Here is a 23,482-nt window from a genome sequence, read left to right as displayed (position 1 = left end):
GTTTATGTTAATTACACACATCTACATTGAACCCAATCCTACATACATTGTATGAAAAAATGTTTCTTGCATAGTTCAACTAAATTATGGGGCAAATGTAATGTTAAACAAAACTTTTTGTTGAGGTCATTTTTTTATGAGATACCAAGGTCATCGTTATTTTTTTAAATAAAATGCATAATTTTTTTTTCTAGATTCTGATAAAGCATTAAATTCGGCATAAAAAACTATCATACTATGTAGACCCGAAAATGAATAATAACTGATAATCTTCTTATCAAAGAACGTGTGACGTTTTCAAGCGTTTCTGCAGTTATTGCCGTACATTCATTAAAAATACTATATTGACAAACGTTTTTGTTGCGGCACTTCCTCTAATAAATTTTTAAGCGTTTCAGACAAAAAAGTTGAGTATTTTCAACCTGTTAACGAATCATTAATGAAGTAAGGTCCAACAATTTGGTAACCAATTATGCCACACGGGACATTCAAACTCCATCGGTGTTGATAATCTGTTTCACGCATCCAGTGAGGATTCTCTCTATTTTAATAGTGCATATTTTTTAAATTTACATCTCCGCGATTTTTTAATTAATTGTGAACGAAATCGTGATTACAGACTCGTTTAATTGGAAATGTAATTCCGAATAACTTATTTGTGAATATCTCAGTAATTATTCATTTTAGGTCCTACATAGTATAATAGTTTTTTATGCAGAATTTGATGCTTTATCAGAATCTAGAAAAAAATTAAGCATTTCATTTAAAAAAATAACGATGACCTTGATGTTTCATAAAAAAAATGATCTTAACAAAAAGTTTTGTTTACCATTACATTTGTCCCCTAATTTAGTTGAACTATGCAGGAAACATTTTTTCATACAATGCATATTTTATGAGTTATTTTGAAATGTCACCTTCCGTCACTCACTCTGTATACTACTGCGAAAAATTTTGTATAGAAAATCGTGGCAGGACATCACAATACGTCGTTGTTCGCTATAGAAAAGAAAAACGTATGAATCCATTTAAAAAAATCAAGAGGTTACCCTAAGAACTTCTGTACATCTCTACCCAAGCAAAAAATTTTATAAATTTTGTATATAACATATTTCTATATTATAACAAATAACGAAAATATTTAGGTGCTAATAGTTGGTGGAACACCCTGCAAATATTATTCTCGTATCTGTGTACGTCTAACCACATACGTGTACATGTGTAAGGTATTGCATACTTGGGTTTGGTGACTTACATAGGTAAAATGCCAGCAGGTCGGCGTCACAAGATTCCCCGGGTTGCCTGGTGCTACAATATTGCCTCTTCTTTGGCTTTAGGCCAGCTCTTACCGGTTGGAGAGAACAGGGGAGAAAAAGATGGAAGAGTAGGTATTGGAGAAAGTAAATAGAAGAAAAAGAAAGAGGGAATCCTTTTATCTAACCAGGGGGATAACTTTCGTGGTCGTATCTAAGCATCCTTTTAATCTGTGAGCCCTTCACTGGTTTTCTTTCTTATTTCTTACGTTTTCTATCCCGATGTCACGTTAAACATCTACCTCATCTTCATCCTCGTCGTCTCCGTCGTCTTATCATGTCTTACCTTACGTCACGTTCTTCAATCTTCGTCTGTCAATCGTGGGATTTTCAGTCTCGAAAGTATTAGCACCGAATGACGATGATAAAAGGAGAGATTATTTGATAGTTGGAGGCCTCATTCTACCTTATATCAATTCGAATGTACGAATATAGTATACACGTATATATGTATAGATGTCTCATAGATAAGAGCTATATGCTATCATCGCGTGATATCGAAAGGGTAGATCACGAGAAGATCAGGAAAAGGTCTGCATATTCAAATTTTCCTCGGCTCGATTGATTTCTGGCTTGGTGAGTCCATGTAATAGGGGAAAAGGATATAGGTATAGGTACTGGTATGTATATATGTAACAGTAGGCATTGGATATTCACGCGTGTCTGGCTTCGTGTAATCGAAGAAATCCGAGATGTTATCGAATCGTCGATCATGTCCACATAGATCGGTTTTCAAGTATGCGTAGTACGAATGTAATACAATCAAGGGCTTTCGTGAATAATGATTGCCGTGAAAAAAATACGTTTTTGCGCTTGTTATTTTTTTTTTCATTGGTTCATGTTTCCTTTTAAACCTACTAATCTCCACATTCTCTGCGACGATTTTTAAATATTGCTCGGAGTTCCTTCCGCATATTTTTTCTTTCTTTCTCTTAATTTTTTTTTTATTTTTTTATTTACAAAACATTTTTAAATAGATTAGACAGTAAAGAATCGGAAATGAAAAAGTTTGAGAAAAATGTTGAATCGCCTGCCGCGAGATTTTGTGAGAGGTATTGAAGACGACGCGAAGGGGTAGTCAGAGTAAAAGGATTTTCCTCGTACAAAGCATTTCCCGTAAGGAAAAAATTTCTCGATAGTTTAGAGCACTCGTAAAATACAGTTCGAATTCGTTCGCAGTTGGATGTTAGATCTCTCTCTCTCTCTCTCTTGGGAGAGAGGGAGAGAGTATGAAGCGCAATAAAGTACAGAAATAAGCGAGTTTCTGGAATGAACGCTGATACTTTTTCAGATACGAAATTACAATCGATGCTTTCACGAAAAATAGATAGATAGAAAAGATAGATAGATGGATACTACGACTACACATGTACGATACGAGTACTTACACTAGTCCATTCGTGCGAGAAACTCTTTATTAAATTCCACGATTTCCCTGAGCACTTTAAAATGGTTGTGAAAAAACAGTAATATAAATTTTCATTCTTAACAAATATTCAAGATGTATACATACCATACATACAAATAAATGCATGTATATAATTCCAAGCTCGTACGCATAGAATTCTTACCCACCTTCTCGTGGAAACATACGAACGATCTCGTAAACAGCTCGGATACGCTGAAACGTGGAACAAGCCGCAAGCTATGCGCGAAACAAAACGAAATCTCTCTCTCTCTTCTTCTCTTTCTTTCTCTCTCTCTCTCTTTCTCTCTTTCTCCTCCTCACCCTTCCAAATTTTTCAGCATAAATGGGCTTAACAACGTGTCGCCCGTATTTACGCTTACCGCGCGCCTGTACACGATGGACCAACATTGAGATAACCGCGAGTCGTTACTCTTGTCTCGTAATTTCTACTGCGAATCCGCTGAATTCTCTATCCTATTTGAATTCATACATGAAAAACACAACAAATGATAAATTATTACTTAAAAAGAAAACAAAATTAAATGTCTATAATATTAATCATATTTTCCTTCGAAGAATACAGCAGTTTATCGGATATACGGTAAGACAAATTGAATATATATATATATATTTTGATACTTATTAAATAAAAAAATGTGTACACAAAGAGAAAGAGGGAGAGAACAAATATAAAAAGGGGCGGAGAATAAGAGATAAGAAAAAGTAGAAGGGAAAACGGAGGTCGTCCCTAGAGTTGGCTTTCCGAGTTAAACCGATACAGTACGTCGCACAGAGTGGGAGTGGGAGGAAGGGCGAGGGGGTGGTAAAGAAGGTGGTCTGTTGCAACCAGCTTGAAAATCGTTCGAGTGGACCGACGACCCAACTGCCTGGCCAAGCCCGCGGTCGTTCATTGGACATTATATCTCTCGTATTATATAAAGACATATATACCAATACACACATATAGAGAAATCTGAAAGAAAAAGGGAAAGGAAAAAAGAAAAAAATGAAAGAAAGAAAGAGAGAAAGAGATGAGTATACGCGCGTAGACATGTGTGATTGTGCGACAGGATGGTCTTCTCTTGGTAGTGGGTGTTACAAGTGGGTGGGTATCGTTGTTAACGTCTCAGTGGACACGCCGTGCCACTGTCCGTTCTAACCGATAACGTTGCCAACTCGTTAGGAACGAATGGTCGGTTGGTTGGTGCACGGGCTCGGTGCCACGGGGGTCAGAAGACAATAGAACCAACCCCTTTCGATGCTCGTCCTTCCTCTTTCCACTCTTCTTTCCACTTCGCCTTCGACTCCCTATGTGTGTCTCTGTTTGTCTCTCTCTCTCTCTCTTTCTCTCCCTCTCTCTATCTCTCTCTGGCTCTGATTGTGCTTCTCTAGCTCTCTTTTCTCTTATCGGGTGAACCTCGATTACTTCGATACCCCGTAATTAATCTCGAGTGCTCGAAAGGCGCCTGCCAGGACTCGTTGGAACCCAAAAAAAAGAGAAAAAAAAAGAAGGAGACTTTTTCGACGAGAGAGAAGAAAAGTGAAAGAAGAGAAGAGAAGAGAAGGGAGAGTCGCGTGCTTGGGTTTGTTAGAGCGTATTCGAGAGGTACGCGAAAGGACAATTGCCCGTACAGATGCAAGGGTTCTGGATTGACTACTTCAAGGGTAGTGACTCACAATGCCACTCGCACGATCGTTGTATTTATTAAAGCAAAGACTCGACTTAGGTGCGTTAATGATTCAACAGCAGAATTGTCCTCGATTAAACAAAAAAAAAAGGGAGAAAGTAAAAGAAGTGGAAGAAGAGGGAAAGGGAATATTTAATTTTTCTGATCGTTTTCGTATGATGGATCATCTTTTCTCGTGTAAGTTATAAGGCCCAAAAAGACGAAAAAGATGCTCGTTTCTTTCTTATCCCGTTACACCGATAAGCATGGCGACAACTCAAAGAACGATCGTCGTAGGGAAGCTCATGTTGAAAGTTTTCCTTCGGTTTCGCGTCAGCGTAAACGACTGCACGTGACGCCTCGGTGAGAACATTGCTAAACTTCTGCCTTTTCGTTCGGCAAGCCCTTCGTGGTAGGTATTAGACTTCGTGACTGTCGCCTTCCTTTGCGAAAAGGAAGAAGGAAACGATAGATCGATCGTAGTTTTCTTTCTAACTTACGTACGAAGGAACGACATTCGAGAGGGAAACGAGAGCCTTTCCATCCTTCGACCTTTCTTCTTGTCTTCTTTTGCAGATCTCCATTGACGTTAGGACAATTTTCTCCTAGTAGAATCTCACGACGTTATTTTATTGACGTTAACGTAAGGGATATATGGTGTATATATATATATATATATAGGTATGCGATAAAGATAATGGTACCGGTGTAGAAAAATCTATCTAGGATAGATAAATAGATAGATAGATAGATAGATAGATAGGAGAATTCTCTATCGTTAGACTATACTACATTCCAACAAATATTCCGCCACCCAGAACGTTTTAGATTTTCCCAAGATTCGATAGAGTTATCGTACTCCGAGGATTTACATATTTAAATATTAAATGAACGCAAATAATATGCAGATCGAATACGGTGAAATGCTTGGGAGAAAAAGAGAGAGAGAGAGAGAGAGAGAGAGAGAGAGAGATGCGCGTATGATGAAAATAAGGTTTCAACGATATATCACTGTAGGGAAACATACTGCATGTTATGGTTATATACATGTATATAGGTATACATGTATATGTATATCTTTATATATATATATGTGTTTTCAAGCGAGCTAACCAGTGATTTATGTACGGTCGTATTAAAAGTGCGGTATAAAATCTTTGATAATTGATCGCGCCTCACGAAGCTTTGTCTTAAAGCATTCATTTGTCTCCTTCCTCCTGCCCAACAACCAGCATTCTCTTCCTTCTTCTCCTCCTCCTCCTCATCTTTCCCTCATAACTACGCTGATCTCTCTTGAACATCAAACACGATCTAAATCGAGCTCTGCGTACGCAGTCGTTGATCCGTAAGTAATAGATGGTCCAGGATGTCAGATTTATGATCCGCGTCGATGTTTTTCCTTCGCGTTCGAGCTCAGCTGTTCGAAAAATACGCCCCGGTGCTAGGATCAGCAGGGTTGTAGGAAAAACCGCGGAATAATTTTTTCCCCCTCCCTTCCCCGTGTTTTTTTTTCTTGCTCATAGTTCGTCCTCGATGTCGTAAAAAGAATAAGAAGATAAGGAAGGAAAGTATGTAAAGAAAGAAAAAGAAGAAAAAGAAGAAGGAGATGATGATGATGATGATGATGATGATGATGATGATAGTGACGAAAGGACGAAAGGCAAAAGCTTTCTAAATGGTTTAGATAGACTGTTTGGTGTGAGACGACAAAATGACCCTTAGAAGTTTGATACGAGATCCTCTTTGAGAGACGGAAGGACGTTGTAAGCATTGTCACCGTAGTTTCATGATGGATGAACGAAAATGGAATGCCGTGGGGTTCTTCCAGTCTTGGCATTCAAGGCCTCCCCCTTGATTCTGCGGCTACGAGCTGTCTCTTCGTCTACAGACCCGTGTACGATCCTTTTAAAAGTGGGCGGTTAAGGATAAACTCGAGTAATTTGTCACTTTGCCACCGTGTCTCTGTTACGACGCACCTGAACACACTCGAAGTTTCTTGTAAAAAGCAAATCGCTATGTATGCGTGTACGTGTATACTAAACTATACTAAGTTATGTCGAACCTGTCATTCCCCTTTTTTTTTGTCGAATGCTAATTTTGAGATATGATATCCGCTCGAGGGTAGGCAGTGGCGTTACAAAGGAAAACGAAAAAAAAAAGATAAAGATAAAAAAAAGAGAAACAAATATTTCAAGAAGAGAGAATGAGAATATCAAAACCTATCCATCAAGAAATTTTAGAATGACTATTTTTTTTTTGTCTTTTCTATATTCTTTATAGACTATTTTTACCATCCCTTTTTTCTTTATTTGACAAATAACCATTTGGTCGTATGTTTGGACGTTCGAATGGAACGTCACAAAATTTATCTATCATCTTTAAAAGAACGGATAGATAGAAGGTATACGATGACCTGTCAGCTATCATGCTATTTCCGTCTACTTTATTCGCGAGGAAAATGTAACCTTCGTGGATTTCTAGACTCCTCACTGACTATATTGATCCACGATCTTTCCAGTAAATCTTCGAATCGATCTATGACGAGATAGAAAGTACCGTCCAATGGATAAAAGAATTGTAACCATTTTTGACTCCCTCTTCTCCTCTTCTTTCTTTCTCTCTTTCTCTTACTTTTTTATGTTCTTTAGGTTTCGTGACACTGTCGGATTTTCTAACCTATATACATCCAACCTCTAGATAACATCCACGAATACTATCCCAATGCACTCACGAAACTAACAATAAAAGAAAGAAACGAAAGCCAGACACCGTAGACGGTTATCGTCCTTTCTTTTCAAGCTTTACCCAATTTCATCTATCGATTCGTCTATTCGTTCAACCTCAATAAGATATACTTAAGTACATATGTTATTTCACAAATATAGCAAGGATGGAAATAACAGTACCCATTACTCTTTCTCTTATCATTTAGTATGAATTAACAGTTGCCAATTTCTCACGTTTCCAAGTCATATCTTACCATTAAATCCTAAATTATTCTGATCAAACACGGAAACCAGATATAACTCGAATAACCCTTAAGTTTTCCCATGCACTAGATTGAAACATTTGAAAATTTATTACCGATTATGTATGAAAAATATTATCAAAAATCGATGTTAACGATCCATTATTTCGTACGTAATATTACCTCTTTCTTTATTTATAACTACATCTCTTTTATTTTTTAATCAAAGTATCGATTAGAAGTTATGAAAATTATGATACCGTGATATCGAGGACCGATGTTAGCATGGTAAAATTGTCCCTTTGTTGCGGACAATCTGAGCATCGAGAAGGACCCATAAAACAAACGCAGGAGCTAGGTTATAAGGTTGGTCGATAACATTTATGCGTGATCTAAAGCGGGCCCTTTGCTGTAAGATAACTCGCCAATTACCACCAACCGGAATTCATAAGCACCCCTGCGTGTCCGAAGCCAAGCCATTGCAGGCGATGTTAGTTTATAGCGAACTGACCAGTGGCAGCAGAGCCATAGTTACAGAGAAAGAGAGAGAGAGTAACTGAGAGAGAGAGAGAGAGAGAGAGAGAGAGAGAGAGAGAGAGAGAGAGAGAGAGAGAGAGAGAGAGAGAGAGAGTATGAGAGAAACTACGTCGATGTAAGCATCGTAAAGTGTAGGACGGTGAGTTTGCCAAGCCAATGCCACGATCAAACGCTGCAATTAAGTAGGCACACCCTTGGCGTATCTCCCTTGCGGAATCTATGTTGGATAGACGCCTATACTACTAAGAGCGTTCACCTATTCGCCCAGCATGAAAATACAATCCTGAGAGCTAGAGAGAGAGAGAGAGAGAGAGGAATACAAAGAGAGCGAAGGTAACTTATTTCCCAATCGAAGTTCAATATTGATCAATATTGCTTGGAGTTGTCCAATACCATCGAAGAATTATCTTTGTATAGTAACTAACAAGGAGTAATTAGTTTTTTAATTAGATGCCGTATCTCCTTTAGCTTCTACTTATATCGTAACGAGTTTATTCGATATTGATCGATATTCCAGCATTTTTGTCTTGTCATATTTTTTACACTTTCATTTTGGTAAAGTATACTTTTAAGATACATGATACTTAAATGGCGATCATCAAAATTCTATTGCTACGTTAACATAATCAGAAAAAGGGGAAAAGTTAATAATCGATAACTTCTATTCTCTGTATAACCGAATAAACGGGGGTGCTTTACTGTAATACTCAATGCCTATTGGGGTTCTTTCCCCGTGTTTTTGCTACCCCTTCGTTTCCCTCTTATTGTCATGATTCGCTACTTCCTACACCAATTTGTCTTCTGCGGAGTAAGATTGGTATAAAAGGAGAGAGGGACTAAGAAAAGATGGTGAGAGAAGGGCAAGGATTAAAAATAAGGATAAAATCGCGAGAGAGAAAGAGGCAAGACTACGAAAGAGAGGTAGGGGGAGAGGTAGAGGAAGAGGGCGAAAATGAAATGGTGGTAGTGATTTGTGAGTTAAAGTCGTTAATGGCGAGAGGAGGGGTTGTGAGGTCGTCGGAGGTTGGAAGTGGATGCAAGCAACCCCACCCCCTGCCCCCCGCCAGGATGGGACAGTCGTTTGTCATCGCTGAATAATCGCGAAGGACTGGATGGGCGGCAACGGCGGCAGCGGCGGCGGCGACGGACGAGGAAAAGCTCGGTGTGAGAGTAGAAAAGGAGAGTGGAAGGAAAGTGGAAGGAGAGGGATGAGAAAGGTGGTTTGAACCACCGGCAACCCAACTCTGTAGAGGCTGACGGCAGCGGTGCCGTTTAAAAGTACAATGGAGACCATTTACCCTCGACTCTCTTGTAGATGCCCTCTTCGCCCACTTCCCCTCTCTTCCTCATTCCTTTCCACGCGTTCCTTCTCTTTCTCCCTCTATCTTTCTCCTTAGCCGGGCCAAGAAAGTGCCTTGTAAGGGGCCAGAAACACACATCCCTAAGCGCATCTCGTCCATTGATGCAACTACGTCTTGGTGTGGTACCTGTTAAATGAAACTATTCCTTGGAAAGTATACAAGATAAGGGACGTTAATCTTCTAAATATACACAGAAGATAAGCTCCACACCGAAGATCGTAGTGTTAGTGGTGATAGGAAATGTCGAGGGTTGGGAATGGGGTTACCAGGAAAGTAAGTATAATGTTAATGATAATAATAACAAGTCAACAAACATCAGCGAACAGGAGCTTAAAGTGAATGAAAAAAGCGTGCATTATGATTTTTATTTAACAGGCAAAAATAATCGTAGCCCTTTTTACGAGTAAACCTAAGGATAAATCAAGAATTATGTCAATGACTTCAGGAAACTATCGTAATTGCGATGCCGTTGAAACGACTATAGCGTTGGGACGATCTCGTTCTTGCCGACACTGAATTACACTGTTAAACGTTAGTAATTTGGTCCTATTGTTCTCGTATTTACGCTTCCTCGTAAACTTTATAATTTTAAATGAAGTCTTATTTTTTTAAAGACCATTTGCGATCTTTCAAAAATTTCAGCCACCTCAAATGCTATAAACTTGAATCTTCTACAATTTACGTCTAGAATTTATCTATATGCATGCGTTTGATATTTCGGGAAATTTGTACGAAGATAGAACACTGTAACGTAACTCAAAGATTCTTAGGGAAGATCGACAAGCTAACGATACCGATAGACATTATGTCGAGCCTAGACGAACGTTCGGTTTACGACATTGGTAACCACAATGCAAGGTCCGATAAAGCGAGAACGTGACGTTCCATCCGTTGTAATTACTCAAGGCGAGGTGATTATCAACATTTGTGTTGGTAGCATGGAACCGAGAACCGTCTGATTGATGCAACGCATATATAGTCTCACTTTGGTTGGCTTGACAACGTCTCTGATAATGCCTATGGCTCGAACGAGCATATCTACGATTCTAAGTACGTTCGCTTCTCACTGTATATGAACAAGTATATTATACACATATACTTACAAATGCAATTGCACTGGTGTTCAATTGTAATCATGCGATATTCGATCTGACAATGATAGCTTTATTTACAAGTAAAACGAATACCTTGTCAAGATTAAATCTACGATTATTTTTATTTCCCATTACCCAGCCCGTTAGAATCTTCTTTCCGCTTTAATCAACCACCCCATTTTAATAGTTCGTCGTTAACAGAACTTTCAGTTACACCCGTAATCCTTCGTTTCAGTAACAGAACGTTTTCTCTTCTCTCTTCTCTGCCGCTGCGTTCTATACTACCGGAACGTAAAAACCTTTGATAATACGTAGAATGTTGGTATTAAACGTGATATGTGTGCAATGTTTATATATACATATACGTGTGTAGAAATGCGGGCTGAAAATGAAACGAAATGATATACCTCCGCACTCTACAGTGCTAAAATTCGTTCCAACGAGTATTATATATATATATATAAAGTATATAGAAACATGCTTGTTTAATTATTTTAGCAAACATATCGCTACGTCAGCGTTAATCATGAAGCGAATCGAAGCGTTAATTAAGCTGCCGATAAAGTATTGTCAAGAGTATTTCAACTATTACAGATACGTATACTCAATTTCCATTGGTTTTTAGTAAACGACAAATGTTGGTTAAAATCACGAATGTTATTACGTCCAGTCCTCTTACGATTATAATATATATATAATGATACACGAGATTGATAATTATTATTAAAAACGTATCGCAGGGAAATGTTGTTCATTTGAATTACACAATTTACTCTTTATAAAGAAATGTTGTTATAAAGTCAATTCAAAAGAACATCGAATATTCATTTATTTGATGTTTTATCACGAAGATTCAATTAGAATGGTAATTTTTTAATTTCGATTTATGAGCCATCAATTTTATATAGTATCAGTAGTCGTCGTTTGATCCGTTATTTTTGGTTGTCTTGAAATAGGGCGCCATCGGATCGTCCATCTCTTCCTTTTCTAAGCTATTGCTCTCTCCACCGCAGATAATCTCGGTTGCATGACTGGAGGCTCGTCATAAAGCAGCCGCGCACGGTCATGGGGCGAACGTTCTAGTATCTGCCGAGTCTTACGGCTCGAGAAAGCACGTATGAAAGGGAGGGTAGAAGCGTGATTCGGAAGCACATCCACCATCCTTCACCATCCACCCTAACCCAACCCACCCTTGACGCAAACCTAACGGAGGAAGAGGTATTTTCCTCGAGCGTTCGCAATATCAGCGGGTGCTCATCCAACCTGTGTCCTCTTTCTTCTCTCTTTCAGATGCAATCTGTCTGTCTCCTCATACCCATCACTGAATTCGCGCTAGCGAAACAATTTTTATTATATGTTTTCTCTCTCTTCAATTTATTTATATTCATATTTCCAAGTTTTAATAATGTTCCTTCGAAAAAGTTTCGAGCAAATATATCCGTTACCTTGTAATATTTGCATTCCTTTACTGTATACACAGGGTATATCGAAAATCCTGCTACAAACCCGAAAATGGTTGATTCTACGGAAATGTAGAATGTACCATCTGTTACTAAATTTTCTACGAAGTTCTATCTAGTACGCGTACGCGTACGGCAAATGAATTGACTGTCGAAAAATATTATCGACGGTATATTAGTATACATTTAATTAAAATGAATCGTGTTTTATACGTTGGATAATACGATGCTTCGATAAAATATGTTTTCATTTAAAAGTCAGGTATAATTAGAATAAGTTATTATTGCTTTCGGAAAATGGCGATTTTGATAGTAAAGTAAAGTATTGGATCGGTACATTTACAGTTGGGCAATATCGAATTTTGTGTCATTGGATGTTTATCGAGATGCGAAAAACATCCTTTTTACGATTCGATGTCCGACCGAGCGATAGGATTTTTTTCTTATTAGATTCGTGTTTTACGAATCATACGGGAAACTCATGGTTGCATGCAAATGAACTGTAGGTAGGTAGATAGATTGGTAAATAGGTAATTCCAAATGTGAAAATGTATGAGATCACTCCATTCTTTCAATGTAGAGAGAATATATGGAAAGGTTGTTGGGTTCGATGGAGCTCACGTCGAGCCTAATTGGAATGGTCGCGTTTACGTTTGCGTGTCTCTTTGTACCTTGCATAGATGTACATACTCGGCAAAACAAAAAAGAAAAGAAAAGAAAAACTATTCGGACATATAGGGCAATGAGTGAGAAGGTTGGTCACGCGAGCATGCAACAAACGATCAAGCCCCTTTCGTTGAATATCTTTATCTGGCCTTTTAGCCACATCGTTTTGTCGTCGTACGAACGTACCTTAAAGGGTAAGTAATTTCAAACTTAATTGAGTCCCGAGCGAGCATTTCAAGACGCGAACTATGCAAATGAATTACAACAGCTCGTTCGAACAAGATGATTAATGAATTTGTCTTTAACTATAAATCATTTCGTCGCGACAAATCGCGTTAAATGACAGTAGTTAAAACCTATTCTACAGTCAGACATATATATCGTGACTCTTAACTCTAAGTACTCGGAATTTCTTAATTTACTTAGGTAGACGACCTAATTGACGAACGTCTGATGATAGGGGTACCTTTCTAAATAGCTCACGAAAGAAATAACATCAGGAAATGGTCTGTATGCTAAACAAAGGAACACGTATGTATGTATGTACGCGTATACGTTTGCAGTAGAACTAATAATTGACTAGCGCACGATTATTATCCGATGCATATCACGATAACATTTACCTCACGGCTTGGTAATCGCATTAGCATTATAATCAGACAGCGACGACGGTCGGGATCGTAATTAGACGGTGGTCATGGATTCACCTTTATGGTAGGATAATAATCGACCAACGTAAACCGAGGAAAAGCCTTTTCAATTTGAACGGCATGGAATAGTTTGTTAAATGAGCAAAAAAGGAAAAAGAAGGTATTCCTTCTATTTCTCTTTCCAAACAGATTCACTTTTTTTTTTCATCTCCCCCTTTTTCAATCGGCATAGGCGCTCGACTCTTTCAAGCACGACACAGCCCCTTTTATTGGAACGGCGCTCACTTAAATAAGCTCGGGGTTCGCGATAAGGATCGCAGGTGAAGTAAAATAAATTACATTCGTAATGCCGAATGGCCATGGCTGCTACCCTAGTGGCTATGTGCCGCCCACGCCATTGTGTTCCCTTTTCCCTGTCACCCCATCGCCGACTCGACGGAAATAGCAGCAAGCAACCGGGACAGTTAGGTTGCTATCCAGAAACGAAACGAGGAGAGATATTTTCTTCACTCGGTGTTTTTTCATCGCTTCTCCAGCCTGCGGCACCAATTTCAACCACCCTCTTCATTCCTTGATCTCCGAACGAATCACGAAGGGTTCTTGGTTGTATTATATTCTGTTAATCAAATCTACTCGACTCACTTTCACTCTCATATTTTTTGTTCTTTTTTCTTTTTCTTTTCCCAGCCGTTCAACGTAATATCAACGTATTTATTTTATTAAAATTAATCGCGAACTAAATGAATTATAATATTTTGATTGAACGAAGTATCGATAAATTTCAAATATAATAATTTCAATTTACTGTGTAGAACACGTGGTCGTCGACAGTTATTCGAGTATGTCAAGTGAATATACGAGTAAAGGGGAACCATACGGTAAGACCCGAGCAACACGTGATCGGCCCACTCGTATGCAACAGAATTGACAGGCAATAACGTTCGTGCTGTCGGCAGCTAACGGCACGTGTACTAGAAAATTTCAAGTTTTCAACGTAAGAATATATGACGATGAAAGCTGAGTCTCGAGCCGACTAAAACCATGTTCCTCGAACACGTATCTTGTTACAAACTTACTTTTAAAGGTAAAGCTTCGTCTTTAGTCGGTCGTTTACTGTCAAACTTTTATCAAACTCTCGTGATAAAAATTTAACGCAGGAAGTCTACTTCTCAAACTGTCTAACTATATTCGCTCGGGGTTTATACCGTTGATTCGAAATTCGAACCGACCGATTGTTCGATCGAACTATCCCTTTTACTTTCTTGTAAATAATAATAAAATATGAGATTTTTTATTCTTGTTACATACACTGACGAAAATAACTTTTTTATAACATTCTCTGTAAATTTGTAGAAATTTCGAAATGTTATTTAATTTTTGTGGCATCCTAGGTATACAAAAACATATCTTTTAATATTTAAAAAAAAGATTTTAAATAAGAACAGGATTCTCACATAAATTTTTAATTTTTTTTTTGTGTTTCATTGCCCGTCAATTCAATTTTCACGTTTTAGAATATATTTAAAATTAAGTAAAAAGGCGTAAATTTTATAAATTTTTACAGAGAGCATTATAGAAAAAAATAATCTATGACAATGCTTTGGTTCTTTGGTACAAAAGCACGATAACGAAAAGAAAAAAAGAAATATCAATAACGATTGTTCGATTATCAAATGTTCAAATAAATATTCAAATTTCTTTAGCAAATTTAATAATAATATTATTACAATTCCGAGACAAGGTAAAAGGTAGAAGAGGAAAAGATGAAAAAGTTTTAACTTCGAACGGAATATTACGTAGTTCTGAATTTTCACGGGATTATAAAGCTTTCATTCCCTTTATTCCTTCTTTCTCGCTGGTTGCTATCTTCCGTAAAAGTTTTGCCCTTTATATATACCGAAGAAGAAAATATCACGTCCCTTTCTCTCTTCTTCCTTTTGCAAATTATTCTCTCTAAACAAGTTTCTCTTCGTCGAATTCGTAGAATTTAAAAAGGGCCAACTATTTCCTCCTATTCCTTTCTTCCTTCCTATTTCTTCTCTTTCTTTTGAAGTTAGGGTTTAAAAAGAAAGAAAATGAATGAAAAGGAAAAAGAAAGAAAAAGGACAAACGATTTTCGCGTTAGCCCTGGCTCGTGGCAACCGAACAGCGTACACGCGAACCCGAAATGGCGGTTAATGGACCGTAGCAATAAAGCGAGCGGTGTTACATTGCTCTCTCCCTTTCTTCCTTTCTCATCCCCTTTTTCCCTTTCTTGTTTTCCTTCCCTTTTTCTCTCCCTCTCTCTCTCTTTTCTCTCTCTCTCTTGGCATACGAGTAGAACGCTGAACTTTCCGCGATCGGGCAATAACTCTAAATATCGAGGTATCGGCCCGTACGCCCGTTTCTCTGGATTAGTTCGGCACGGTTAGCCGAATACCTACCTACTTCCGCCAAGTATAACGTTAGATCGCTATACGCTCGTTAGACCAACTAAGGTTTCACCCTTCTTTCGAAACCTTTACAAGGTACATACTACTACAACCTTTTCCTTTTATTTTCCATTACGACGATCGTTAAATGGCTTCCATTTTATTCACGCGATTGCAAATACTAGTCATTTATTTTGTAGTTTAAAAAGATATTATAATAAATAAATAGCCTAGTAAAACTAGTTGAAATACTATTTCCCATTAGATCATTAAGGACAAGCAACGATGGACATGTGAGTATGGTTAATACATCGATGGGTGATTCGTTCGAAAAAACAACAAATAAAAACCGTGTGATGTTTACTTCAGAGAGACGGTAAAAAACGCGACTTCCTTGATAGTGTTAGATAAGTGTGAAAAAGTGATTCGAACCCGTAAAAAAAAGGAGTAAAAATCAATAACAAAATAAACAAATGTGTACCGTAATTTAATAATTATTTCTCGTATCGAAAACGAAACATTAAAAATGAAAGGTGCGCGTTAAGGTGTGTAAAATCGACTTGGATAGTACGAAAGGATCTCGTAGTTAGAGAAGAAATAATACAAAAATTCTTTCTATGAGCACATGTTCGCAAAAAATGTTTTTTTTTCGATTATCGCGCAATTAGCACGGTTAAAAAAGTTTTATGTGTGCTCTGGCAGTTTCACGCGAATGCTCTCGGAGAAAGGCATACCAACTCCCTCGCTTGAATTCCATGCGCTCCGTTGAACGCACTCTTTCTTCTTGTTGGAGAATTTACATTGTTTGCGTTTAACATTTTCAACCGTTTCTTTTTGTTTCACCCCTCTCTTCCTCTCTCTTCGCTTTCTTCCTTTCTTTCCATTTCCCTCTCTTTCTCTTTCTCTTTCTCTTTCTCTTTCTCTTTCTCTTTCTCTCTTTCTCTTTCTCTTTCTCTCTTTTTCTTTTTACTTCCTCCCCAACACTTGGCATAACGATGCAAAGCTGTAGCCACATGTGGCTATGTAAATAACACATTCCAGCGTAACCTTAATTTGTTGGTATCATTGTTAAAACGACCTGAGAGGTGCTTTACCGGTAAAAAAGAAAATAAAGAAATAACGCGAAAAATTCGTAAACTTAACGAGATTATACTCTACCTCTTTCTTTCTTGCTTTTTCGATGACGTCGGAGAAAGAAAAAACATATAAAAGAAAACGAAGTAGTTTTCCGAAACGTGTTCCTTATCTCGACGGATTATACTCGAGAAAAATAATAGCGAACATTGGTTATGTAAGAAGCTCGTTAACCACAAGATTTAAAGCTCAAACTTACTCCCTCACTTATCCAATCGTTTTACGAACGGTCCAAATCCATTGCGCGATAACGTCTTATCACCCCTTAGTCTCCACGATTATGGCACATTTTCTCTAACTCTTCTAGACGTTTACCTTATTCTTTATTTTTCTTCTTTTATTCTTTGTTCAGAAACAACTAATCATTCTACTTATTTTAACAATCTTTCACCGTATTTTCATAGTTAAGTACTTACCATTATTTACTTACTTATTAGCCCGTGTCCATTTTACAATCTCAAACGTGAAACTATTTTCCTTTACTTAAAATTTTAAATTACTTGTATTATTGTAAATCATAGAAGAAAAAAGTAAAGTTTCAATTGTAATATTACTTTTGATGAGTAGTTAAAAATTCAAGAAATATCACAGTTAAAAAGGAGAAGAGGAAGAAGAAGAGATCGTTCGAGTATAGGTTGATACTCACGAAAATCGTTCGCTCGAGCTTGCAATATTAAAAACCACCCTTACTTCCCACCCCTACCCCCCTCCCACGTTTCACCTTTATCCATCGACCTGCTTCGCTCATGCTTGCCGCTTCGAATTGAACCAGCCCGAATTCATGAGACTACTTTTCTCCAAGTTTCCAACGAGTGGTCTCGAGAAGTTTCAGTGTTAAGCTTTCAAATTCGCAATTGGCAAATTCTCTTTCCTTTTCCTTCTATTTCTCTTTCTTTCTCGCTCTCTCTCTCTCTCTCTCTCTCTCTCTTTTACTCTCTATCTATCTGTCTTTATTCCTCTTTCTTCTCTGTTTCGTACCTTACTGCGAAATAAAGTAATGCTTGGTTCAGGACCGTAGCGTTCTTGCGAACAGTAGCGGATTATAAATGAGTGGACGTAGCAAAGTTGTATTTTCATAGTCCTCGGCTACACCTACTTTCTTCTTTCGACAATTAAGTAGCATTTGGAAAGTCATTAGCTAAATATTGTGCCACTTTGATGGGCTTTTGTTGACATTCGTTCGACTAATTAACGTCACTTTAAGAACAAGAAGAAACGAAAGTTTCGCGTTTCGAGACAAAGGACGTCGTTGCTCCACTTGTAATTATTACGAGTTGTTGAATATCGAATTTTCTTCGATAAAAAGTATAGTAAGTTTTTTTACCGATTTTCAAGGATAATTCGTGGGTGCAAGAGAAAACACATTTTATTTTTATTTATTTTTTTATACAATTTTTTTCTAACATAAGATACGAAGTTGAAAAGAGCCGCGTAGTAAACCCGTGTGCCAGGTAAAGCGAATTATTTTCAAAGGCTAGTTTTCTTTTGAAAGGATGAAAATACCAACGGGAACATCAACGTCCGAAGGAAAACCTCATTAGCATAAATAGAACGTACGCGGACGTATAACGGCCGACAAGCGGAACAATTTCCGTAGCAGAGAAAAGCTCCTAGAGGATCCACGGGACGTCACAAAATGGACATTTGGAGTCGCACTGAGAACATTTGTGGAACGTGTTTTAGAGATCAGAATGAAACGTAGTAGGAACCTTTTACAAGGCTCGATTTTGCGCCCTACTAATAATACTTAAACGGGAAAAGACAAATGCGTTTGCCACGAAAACGTTCCACGCAATTACGTTCTTCTCGTTTCTAGTAAGATACCGTCCTCGTAATTTTTCCCCTATTATTTTTCTACCTTTATCTTGCCTTTTTCTTATTCTTCTTGCCTTTCTTTTGTTCTCTTTCTTTATCTTTAATGTCCGAAGGAAGAACGATTATTTCGTTCCTACCGTTTTCAGAAGAAATATCTTGCGTAGCTCGCGGCTCTATTGAAACAACGAATCGATATCGCAATCGTTCGAAGAAAAGAAAGAGATAGAGAAAGGAAGACAAAGAAAAAAATTAAGAAAGAAGACTCGGCAACCGATTACTTGCACGGTACGCGTACTTACCTCTTCGTCGTCTTTTCCTTCGAGGTCGTCCAACGGAGAAAGCTTCTAACGGGCTCGCATAGAAAGGAACAGGGAAAGTTGAACGAAAAGTAGAAAGAAAGAAAGAGAGAGAAATAGAAAGGAGGATTGCCCTAAAGGTAGTTCTCTACCTGGTGGAAACTTGGAAATCCTTTTATTTACTTCAGCCGTGACGGTACCGAACGTGCCTGTCGTTGAGGATACTTTTGAAAGAAAATAAGAAAGAGAAGGAACGAAAAGAAACCTAAATAGAGATAGAATGGATCGAGGTACATCTGTCCATACACGTTCTTCGAAGGATGTTCGTGAACCCTTTTTGATGAATCTAGAAACGATAGGAACTTTCGAAAACTTGAATCAAATTAATTTGAAAGATACAATTATATTCTGAAACTTATCATTCTTTCTTTTAACGAACCGCTCGACTATTAACTTATTTTATGTCGTGCGAGTGTAAAGAGGAAAAAGACAATAAAGAGAAATAGATGGAAAAAAGTAAGTTTAAGTAAATTTAATCTTACAAGTTTTTTCTCTTCTTACATTTACCTTTTTTTCTGTCGAGTCAATTATGGTGATTAAAATCTTTCGATCTAACTTTTCGAACGTTCATTATTTTTCTCTTTTAATAATATCTATGCAACTATTTTCCTCATAAGTTTAAATTTGCAGAATAAAAATAGACATATAATTTGTAAATCGATCTTATCGTAGACACATTATCACGTATATACTCGCTTCCATTTGCAGGTTCAATGATGTGAGTCGTCGTACACACCGGAGAACGTCAAATGTCAAACATCACAATGGGGTGAATAAGGTTAGTTACCCTTTACTCCTAACGCTGCATTAACTGGAGCGTTTGCACGAACGAACGATGTTACATTAGCGTGACATGATAATTTCCGGAATCCATTTATTATTGCAGAAAAATATGTTGTGTTCGATAACTATTTTTTTCTTCTTTTTTTTTCTTATATAACACACACGAAGTTGTTTTTTTTTTTTTTATATTATATATGAGCCGTTCAGTGCACACATCGATTAACTCCACTTTTTGAAAAATCTTAAATTTATGTGTCAAAGCACTTGGTATAGTCATAACTTTTTATATTTATGATAACTTTCTTGAATAATAAAGATTAACACCATTAAACGGCAAAATTTTTTTTTGGCCATTGAAAAATAAGTAATTTATTTCAGAAACCATTTTGATTATTTTTTGGCTATTCTTTCTTATTAATTTTATACACCGTTAAATGAAAGCTATATCTGTATTTATGCATTCTACATTATATATGTGAATCTATATTATAACAGGAATTTTAAAAAACAATGTACATTATTTCATCGCGTTTCTCGACATTTTGTTTTATGGAGTTAATCGATGTGTGCACTGAACGGTTCATATGTAGAAAGAAAGAAAGTACTTGAAATTATTCGATAAAAAAAAGTCATTTCTTTCATAGCATTAACTTTTCTTTTTTTTTTTTTTTTTTTTAAACTCAATGACTTAGAAAATTCTTGTTCGTTTCTACCCAACATTCTTCTCCTCATTGCAATTACACACTCGGATACTTTGAGGTTTCCTCTCAACGCAGGACACTTCCGTTTCCATCGGACGTGACGTTGTTTACAGAACTCTTCAACTGACCGTATCCGAAAACTCGGCACATTCTCAAAACTTACATGATGAACGTTTCAAGTGAGTCAAACTTGAAGAGACGAGTTTGCCGATTCTTTTTCTTTCTTTTTTTATCTTCGACGTCTGAAAAGTCAAAAGAGAGACAAGGTCGTAATTGCTATTGTTGGAAACGAAACTTGACTTTTATGTTAGCTAACTCTTTTCTCTAATTGTAAGTGCTTATTTCCATTCCTTTCTTCTTTTTTGTTTTTTTACGAGAAGTTTTTATAACTTTCTTGAGAAAGTCTCAAAAAAAAGAATAGCCATAAGTTTAACGAGGTATAAATCTAATAAGAAAATTGGAGTATCTTAGTTAAAATTATCCTCGAAATATCTTTTTTGGCTATAAGAAAAGGAATAAATTTGGAAATAAACTCACTGAGTAATCGTAGAAGAACATTTATCGCATCTAAAGTGATTGACCAAATACAGAGCAAAAGGAACAGTAAAAATAAATAATAGAAATATTATATATTATCAGTAGATGACTAACAATCTGCTTTTTACGTGAATCTAAAAAAGAAACAGGAATTTGCGGTTAATAGTGTCTACTCTTTACTTTCATTCTAGAATCCTACTTTTTTTTTATACCGAACTACGATTTACCGTGCAAAACAGATCGCGAGTTGTGCAATGAATGCCTCGAGCATTGATGTAATTAGCTGAAAACAATTTACCGTAGTTGGCAAGCTTGAACTCGGTCGCATGAGGTAACACGTTTTTTAGTTCGAGTTCGAACACAACAAACCATTAGTCTAACTAGTGTCCGTTATAAAAGCAAATAGCGCAAGGAAACGCGTTTGCTACTTGGTGATCGCTACTTGGGCAAATGTAGTGGGACGTTCGCGTGCGTGTTTTCGTGCCATTCTTTCTTCCCCATCATTGATTCACACTCTCCTCATGAACTTAATGTATGTGCGTGTTTGTATGGGCGTAAGAGAAATACCGCAAGAAGAAACTTATCCTCTTCAATGCATTTCATTTCCTACCTTTTACACGTCAAATGAAAAGATAGTAGAGTAGTACGAGTAGTAGGTAACAGTTCTATGAGACTCAAGAGAGTTATCACGTGCTTCATTTCACACTCGGTTAATGAAGTAATTGTATTTAATCGTAGCAAGTATCAATCGAACATCGCGTGATCCTATGAACACGGAAATACTCTTTGGTTATCATTGAACATTCAATGAGTATATCGATGATAATTCGATAATCCGCTAATTTTGCTAGTAAAACGATTCATTAAATGCGATAGGTTGTTACAATAGAAATACACGTTTAATAATTGCCATTCAAGAGATTAAACATATTTTATAGTTAAATTAGTTGTACCACCATTGATAAAAAAAGAATTTCTATTTTTATGTAATACTTTTCACAACACCCTATTTTGTTCCTTTGTATTATTATCGAAGAGGAAAGATTTTACGCGATAAATCTTAAACCGATTTTAAAATCTGATTAAATGAAGATCAAAATATTCTTAACTGGATCGAAACAATGCTAATGAAACGTTGAAACGTAGAAGAAATTGTCTAGCCTGTTTCCGAGAAAAATACATACTATCCTTATCTGGCGTCATTAAGAGTGCTATAGGTACGATGGTAACACCGTACACATCCGTTATTAAGCGACTGGAGGTTAGATATTTAGCGGAGAAGTTACCGGCGTCGCGGCATAGCGCAAGAATATTTACACGAGCAACGTTCGGTGCTTTCCGCGCTAATAAACCGTTCTACCGGCTCCTCCTTGCTAATTACTCAGCGAATGAGCCTCAATCCTCTTTCCCTCCTACCCTTAGCTCCAGCTGCTACTCCTTCCATCCACGATGTTTCTCTTCCCTTCTCTCCATTCCCCCTCATCCCCCTCCTCTTACTCTTTACCCTTCTCTCCCTAGTCGCCTATTCCGGGTTCCTTCGAGCCATCGTACTGTCAACGACTTTCGACTACCACCACCTTCTTACCCCTCTCTACCTACTCGACGCAATGAAAGATATGCTTGGTATCTCAGCAGGCTGATACCACACCTATAAACTGCTGCTTCATTGTCTCGTAAAAGCGTCTCTCGCTCTATATCCTTCTAAATCCTCCGAGGTATAATTAGTAATTCGCTTGGAATTCGAGGGAACGCGTTTAATCGTTATCTACCCCCTGTGAAATTGTCCCTAATGTTTTTATACTTTAAATATACTATTCTAACCGATTTCTTTTATCGAGTATAAATAATTATTTTCTACGGTTTATAAAGATTATTTTGTTTATTGATTTTTAATCCTTTTATTATCGATACGGTTTCACGCGAGTATCGTTCTATGTAAATTCGATTGTTTATACGATATGTAGCGGAGTAGGAATTTGATATGAGTCGTTAGTAACGAAAGGGATTAATAAGAGAGTAAAGTTGTCTTTCAGGATTATGTATATATTAAGTTGGTGCAAAAATAATGGCCGTTTCTAAAACGGATTCCATATCTGGAAACGGCCATTATTTTACACCAACCTAATAATACAAGATACATAATTTGAAGTACTAATAATCAATGTGTTCAAGTTTTCGAACAAATGAATAAACGAAAAGAAAAGAAATAAAGTAAGAGTGGAGAGAAAAGAGGAAGATATTCGTGAGTCACGAATGAAAAAAATAAAAAGTAGGGTATCGAGAAAAGACGAGGATAGATCTTGAAATCAACACAGTCACAAAATAATTTCCCGGAAGAAACTCGCGCGAAAGTTTAGCCTTGAGGAGATAGAGAATTGTAGAGACGACTGAGGGAAATAGAATTAGAGGGCGCGAAATGGGAGACAGTAAAGTCGAATAATTAAGGATGACTCTTGGGAGTCGAGAAACATCTTTAATTCGGTACGGAGCAACCGTTAATATTAAACCCAGACGTCTTATTCGCTCTTAAAAAGAGAGAAACATTTTATTTTGTGAAGAACTGTATTTTCTCTCTCAGCCGATCTCGATCTTATCCAACGCAACGAACTAAACTCTTATTC

At 37.2% G+C, this 23,482-nt stretch overlaps 1 protein-coding gene across 1 annotated transcript in view; it reads left to right on the top strand.

Moving 5' to 3' along the window:
- The window catches only part of LOC122524733 (bifunctional heparan sulfate N-deacetylase/N-sulfotransferase), a 324,826-nt gene that overhangs the window by 13,836 nt on the left and 287,508 nt on the right, over window positions 1-23,482 (top strand). Inside the window, exon 2 of the mRNA XM_043647139.1 lies at window positions 19,549-19,618. The gene's annotated coding sequence lies outside the window, so the exon portion shown is untranslated. The remainder of the gene's footprint in view (window positions 1-19,548; window positions 19,619-23,482) is intronic.

This window comes from Polistes fuscatus, unplaced genomic scaffold, assembly GCF_010416935.1.
Source record: "Polistes fuscatus isolate 324 unplaced genomic scaffold, CU_Pfus_HIC Scaffold8, whole genome shotgun sequence".
Classification (NCBI taxonomy): domain Eukaryota; kingdom Metazoa; phylum Arthropoda; class Insecta; order Hymenoptera; family Vespidae; genus Polistes; species Polistes fuscatus.
Note: the sequence above shows the minus strand (reverse complement) of the source record. Positions and strands in the feature narration are given on the sequence as shown.